The sequence below is a fragment of the Saimiri boliviensis genome, chromosome 3 (assembly GCF_048565385.1).
Source record: "Saimiri boliviensis isolate mSaiBol1 chromosome 3, mSaiBol1.pri, whole genome shotgun sequence".
Classification (NCBI taxonomy): domain Eukaryota; kingdom Metazoa; phylum Chordata; class Mammalia; order Primates; family Cebidae; genus Saimiri; species Saimiri boliviensis.
In genome coordinates, this window is record NC_133451.1 from 70464889 (window position 1) to 70470589 (window position 5701).

A 5701-nucleotide genomic window follows, 5' to 3' on the forward strand; every position below is an offset into this window, starting at 1 on the left:
GCCTGGTAATCCCAGCACTTTGGGAGGCTGAGGCGGGCAGATTACCTGAGGTCAGGAGTTCAAGACCAGCCTGGCCAACATGGCAAAAATTAGCTGGGCGTGGTGTGCATGGCTGTAATCCCAGCTCCTTGGGAGGCTGAGGCAGGAGAATCTCTTGAACCCTCAGAGTCAAATGAGCATTGTGTTCTCAGGTTGCAGAGGTAGTTTGCAGAAGGCTAACTTTCTTGCAGGCTAGTTGAACTGCGAGGGGCTAAACTGGCAGGCTGGAAATATTGGTCCGCTTGCTGTAGTCTTTCAGATGGTCTCTAAAGTGTGGATAATTTCCACAGTTCCAAAGCTGGGCATGCCAATATCTGGGAGTTGACTGTGTTGTGAATATGGCCAATGCTTGCATAGATAAACACTCTTCCAAAAACACAGGGCATGCTTCTAGCATTAACAACAAAAGCAACAAAATATCTATGTAGTAAATGGATTATAAAATGTTGATTTCAAATTTGAGACTATCTTTTTTATGGGAAAATCAGAAAGGATAATATATGAGATGCCACACTAATTTATTCTGATTGCTTAAAGAAAGAGATTAATCATCTGCTATATAAATCATCTCATTCTTCCAGGTTCTGATTTTAAAATGAGTTCTTGGTTGGAAAATCTGCATCACTTCAAGATGGCACCCTATGATATGTTATACCTTCCTTGTTCCTCTCCCTTGGAGAGGCATTCCTGTCTCCATTGTAGGTTCTGCGAAGCAGGGCTTATCTAAGTAGGAAGCTTGCAGCTGCAAACCACATTTTTTTTTTTTTTTTTTTTTTTTGAGACAGGCTTTTGCTCTGTTTCCCAGGCTGGAGTGCAGTGACATGATCAAGGCTTACTATAGCTTAAACCTCTCAGGTTCAAGCAATCTTCTTGCCTCCACCTCCCATGTAGCTGGGACTACAGGTGTATGCTACCACGCCCAGCTAATTTTTAAAAATTTTTTGTAAAGACAAAGTCTCACTATGTTGCCCAGGCTAGTCTTGAACCCCTGGGCTCAAGTGATCCTCCCATTTCAGTCTCCCAAAGTGCTGGGATTCCAGATGTGAACCACCATGCTCAGCTTAATGACAGAAAACAGCCCAGGCAGGGAGCCAGCAATAGTGACTAGATAGGGACAGGGAGTATGGCCTCATATCAGCTTTACATATCCTTATCCTCAGGTTCTTTCCTTTTGGGGCTGCTTTCCACCAGACTTCTTGGATGAGATTAGGATGATCCCTTCCTTTCCGTTCATGAAGTTACAACCTGGTGAAAAATTCCAACAGCCTGGAAATAAATAGCTAATTGCTTTCACAGATATTTGTATTCTGTCATCACATATGAAGCAGACACAACTACGTTTGGTTTTCTGTTTTCCTAGGTTAGAAAGCTGAGGCTTGGCCGGGTGAGGTGGCTCATGCCTGTAATCCCAGCACTTCGGGAGGCCGAGGCGGGTGGATCACGAGGTCAGGAGTTCAAGACTCAGCCTGGCCAAGATGGTGAAAGCCCGTCTCTTAAAAAAAAAAAAAAGAAAGAAAGAAAGCTGAGGTTCAAGAAAATGGGAATTATTCAAGGTATTCAAGGCACCATCTCTAAGGAGTAGGAAAGCTGGGACACAAAGCCATTTTCATCCATGGCCAGTGCTTTTGCCCTACACCTCAGACATACCAGGGTATATTCTGGGGCCTTGTTTCATTTGTGTTTTTTTGTATCCCTGGTGCTGAGTAGCATGCCTGGCACTCAATGCCTAGTCATTAAATTTCGATTGAGTAAAAAGCTAGGATTTGTTGTCAAAAACCACATCTGTGAGGCTAAAGATGATGTTTGGAAAGTTGCAGCAATTTTGACGCCGTATGAAGTCTAAATCATTTAGGGAAACACTGCACCTGTCCCATGGAAGTGCCCTATATTCAAGGTAGAAGCTTAAAGTGTGAGTAGGCTTGCAGGACATTTGTCAGGAGTCAGAGATTCACTGAATGTAGGCATTGTTTCTGTGTGGGCACTCCCTGCTTATTACCCATTCTGTGAGCACCTTCTAGTTTCAGTCTCACATGTCACTGAGGAAAACAGGCTGCACATGAGGCCTTTATGGGGTTATTGGTGACAGTATCACTCAACCCCACTGCACCCCTATCATGTACTGTGGAAGATCAAGTATCTTAAATTGTCTGGAAGTTCTTGGGGTGGGTGCCAGGTTTCTGATTTCCTTATTTTGTATGTGTGCATGCATGATACAGGAAATCTGCCCTCTAGGAAGCTCAGGAAAGGCTAATGGGCCTGATTAGCTTAAGGGCAATAATGTCTTTTTTCATAAATAACACTTTCAGCTCCAGCAAGGTAAGCCAAGATGGTAAGGAAAATAGAATGAGGAGGTTTTTTTGTTTTGTTTTTTTTTTTTTTAATTTTAAAAAAGATATATTAACAAACAAAAAATTCTGCAACATAAACAGAGAAAACCTGCATAATTCCCCAATCCATTTCCTAAGAATATCATCATACTTAAAATGAGGTGTTTAAAAGAGGATGCTATATTAATAACTACTAGACCAATATTTTTAATGACTGCTTTCCTTTAATTTTAAAGGGATAAATGAACTAAAGTGTTTAAAAAAGAGGATGCGCCGGGTGCGGTGGCTCACGCCTGTAATCCCAGCACTTTGGGAGGCCGAGGCAGGCGGATCATGAGGTCAAGAGATCGAGACCATCCTGGTCAACATGGTGAAACCCTGTCTCTACTAAAAATACAAAAATTAGCTGGGTGTGGTGGCGCCTGCCTGTAATCCCAGCTCTGGAGGCTGAGGCAGGAGAATTGCTTGAACCCAGGAGGCGGAGGTTGCGGTGAGCCGAGATCGCGCCATCGCACTCCAGCCTGGGTAACAAGAGCAAAACTCCATCTCAAAAAAAAAAAAAAAAAAGGATGCTATATTAATAACTACTAGACCAATATTTTTAATGACTGCGTTCCTTTAATTTTAAAGAGATAAGTGGACTAAAGTGGATAAAGGACTCCATCTTGGACCTGATCAGTCTTTTCTTCTGTGCTGAGCAAGGCCTGCCAAGAGCAGGAAATTCAACACCATTTACAAAGCTTTCTTTTCTCACTCTCAGAGAAAGGCATCATTCTGTTCACATCATTCAAGAGGCTGTCTGCAAAAAGACATATAAAATACCAGTTAGGAAATACAGAGTACACATTTAGTATAGCTTAATGACATTTAGTGATCTAAGCAGCAAGATGATTATGTCAAATAAAAGTTATCACTTATTTATGCTTAAAAGATCAAATAAGCATGGGATAAAATTATGTAGCCTAAGCAAAGAACAATTTCTAAATCTTTTTCTTTTTGTTTTATATAGTCTGTTATTTTTAAAGTCTTCTACCACATAAATTTGCATTTCCTCTTTCACATCACTTATAAAATAACATATGTTCTTTTTTTACCTTTGCCTTCTTACTTGAGAAAAACGTTGCCAGTCTCCTTCATGCTTTGGTCACAAACCCTCATTTCTCTGGTAGTGGACAGTTGGTCGAGCTGCTTTCTGTCCGTGGGCTCTCTTCACTCAGCCTTTTGACACTGTACAATGAGCTGTTATTGCTGTAATTTTATTCTTAGCTCTATTCTCCAAGTGAGTTTCATGTTCCTCTTATGTTTATCAGCATAGATTTCCAGCAAGATGATTATGTCAAATAAAAGTTATCACTTAAATAACGTTTAAAAGATCAAATCGGCATTGGATAAAATTATGTAGCCTGTAAATAATTTAAAAGTAATATGCTAGCCGGGCGCGGTGGCTCACGCCTGTAATCCCAGCACTTTGGGAGGCTGAAGCGGGTGGATCACGAGGTCAAGAGATCGAGACCATCCTGGTCAACATGGTGAAAACCCGTCTCTACTAAAAATGCAAAACATTAGCTGGGCATGGTGGCACGTGCCTGTAATCCCAGCTACTCAGGAGGCTGAGGCAGGAGAATTGCCTGAACCCAGGAGGCGGAGGTTGCGGTGAGCCGAGATTGCGCCATTGCACTCCAGCCTGGGTAACAAGAGCAAAACTCCGTCTCAAAAAAAAAAAAAAAAAAAAAAAAAAAAAAAAAAAAAAAAAAATGCTAATTTTATCTTATTTTTCAAAACCCTCACCAACGTCACACCACTCTGAAATAACTGTTAGCTTTTTGGGCTCCCTTCTCCCAGTTGCTCTGAGCTCCAAACAGATGCCTGTGTTTAGTCCGAGCTCATATGCACAAGAACCTACTTCTAAAATTTATTAGCTGTTTTGCAAAGAAGAACGCTGCCAAAGCTATATTGTATTCCTTCCCATATTTCACAAGTAACAAAATAATTCACAGAAAACATACAGAAGAGCAGAAAAGAGAAATCTGTTTCCAGGGGCTGATTATGTAGATTAGAACTCATGAATGCGGTATTTACTAATTTAGGAGGGAGAAAGTAAACAAACTATAAATGTTCCAGGGGAGTCAACCACATCTCCCAGTGATACTCTGTGTGAAAGTTTCTCTGGCCTAAGGCACCTGGTTTGCTTTTTGTCCCATCCCGGGAGAGGTGTCGCCTATAATAACAACCACGCTAATTATAATGAACAATAAATGATAATTTATGGGTTACTAAGGACCAAGCAGCTCTGGGAGTCTTCATTAAAACAACAGCACAACTACAACCTCCGGAGGTACGCTATAATTATTAGATGTTTATGTACCCTCATCAGCGTGCCAAGTTTTTATTAAAAAGTCCCTCCTGAATTGCTTTTAATTATGGAAAAATTTCAAGACACACAAGCAGAAAGAATAGTGTAATGAAGCCTAGTGTACCCATCACTCAGCTTCAACCCTCAACTTTTTGCCTATCTTGTTTCACCTCTCTCCTCCCTTCTTTCTCTTGGGTTGGAGATTTATAAAACAAATACCCAAACATGTAGCATTTATTGAATATTTTAGTAAACTCCAGGACAATGTTACAATGTGATGGGTTATTGCAAAACGGAACTGCAAGACAAAGAAGGAATGGAGAAAACCCTCCCATGGCTGAAGGGGTTGTCACAAAGGTTAGCTCTTTGTAGATACTCCGCGAGCATGGCATTCCCCCAAGACGGGCGGAGGTAACCGGGAGCGAAGGTATGGTTCCGTAGGGCAGGTAACGGAATGCCCTCCCCTCTGCCAACCCAGGCGTGCGCAATCCAGACCCCGGAGTTGCTAAGGCCCCAAGGCAGAGAGAGGCTCCGGATACGGAGAAAGCCAATCAGAGGGCTCCAAGACTATTGAGTTAGCCAATCCAGATTCGAGGGTGGATCAAGACCTTAGCTTTCCGTTCGCCCCTCCCGCATCCAATCAGAGAGCCGGCTACTTTGGGCGGACTTTTCAAAACAGCGAAAACAAAACAAATCGGGGACCTTTAAAAGGCGTAATGAGACCAGAAACAGTCTCCTTCCGCCCAGCAGTCATCCCCCGTCTTCCAACCCGGATCTATCGCGGGACAAGCCCGATGCCCAGATTCCACCCTCCGCCCTGGCGCCTGGCGCGAGGACTGGCTCGGCAAAGCCTAGGAGAGCTGGGGAGGCCGCGAGAGAGGCTAGAGACGGCTTATGGGCGGGACTCTTTTTCAAAGTCTGTGGCGGAAGTGCAGGATCCCTCCGCGGGGAGTCACGTGCCCCGCCCCCTTGGGGGCGTCGA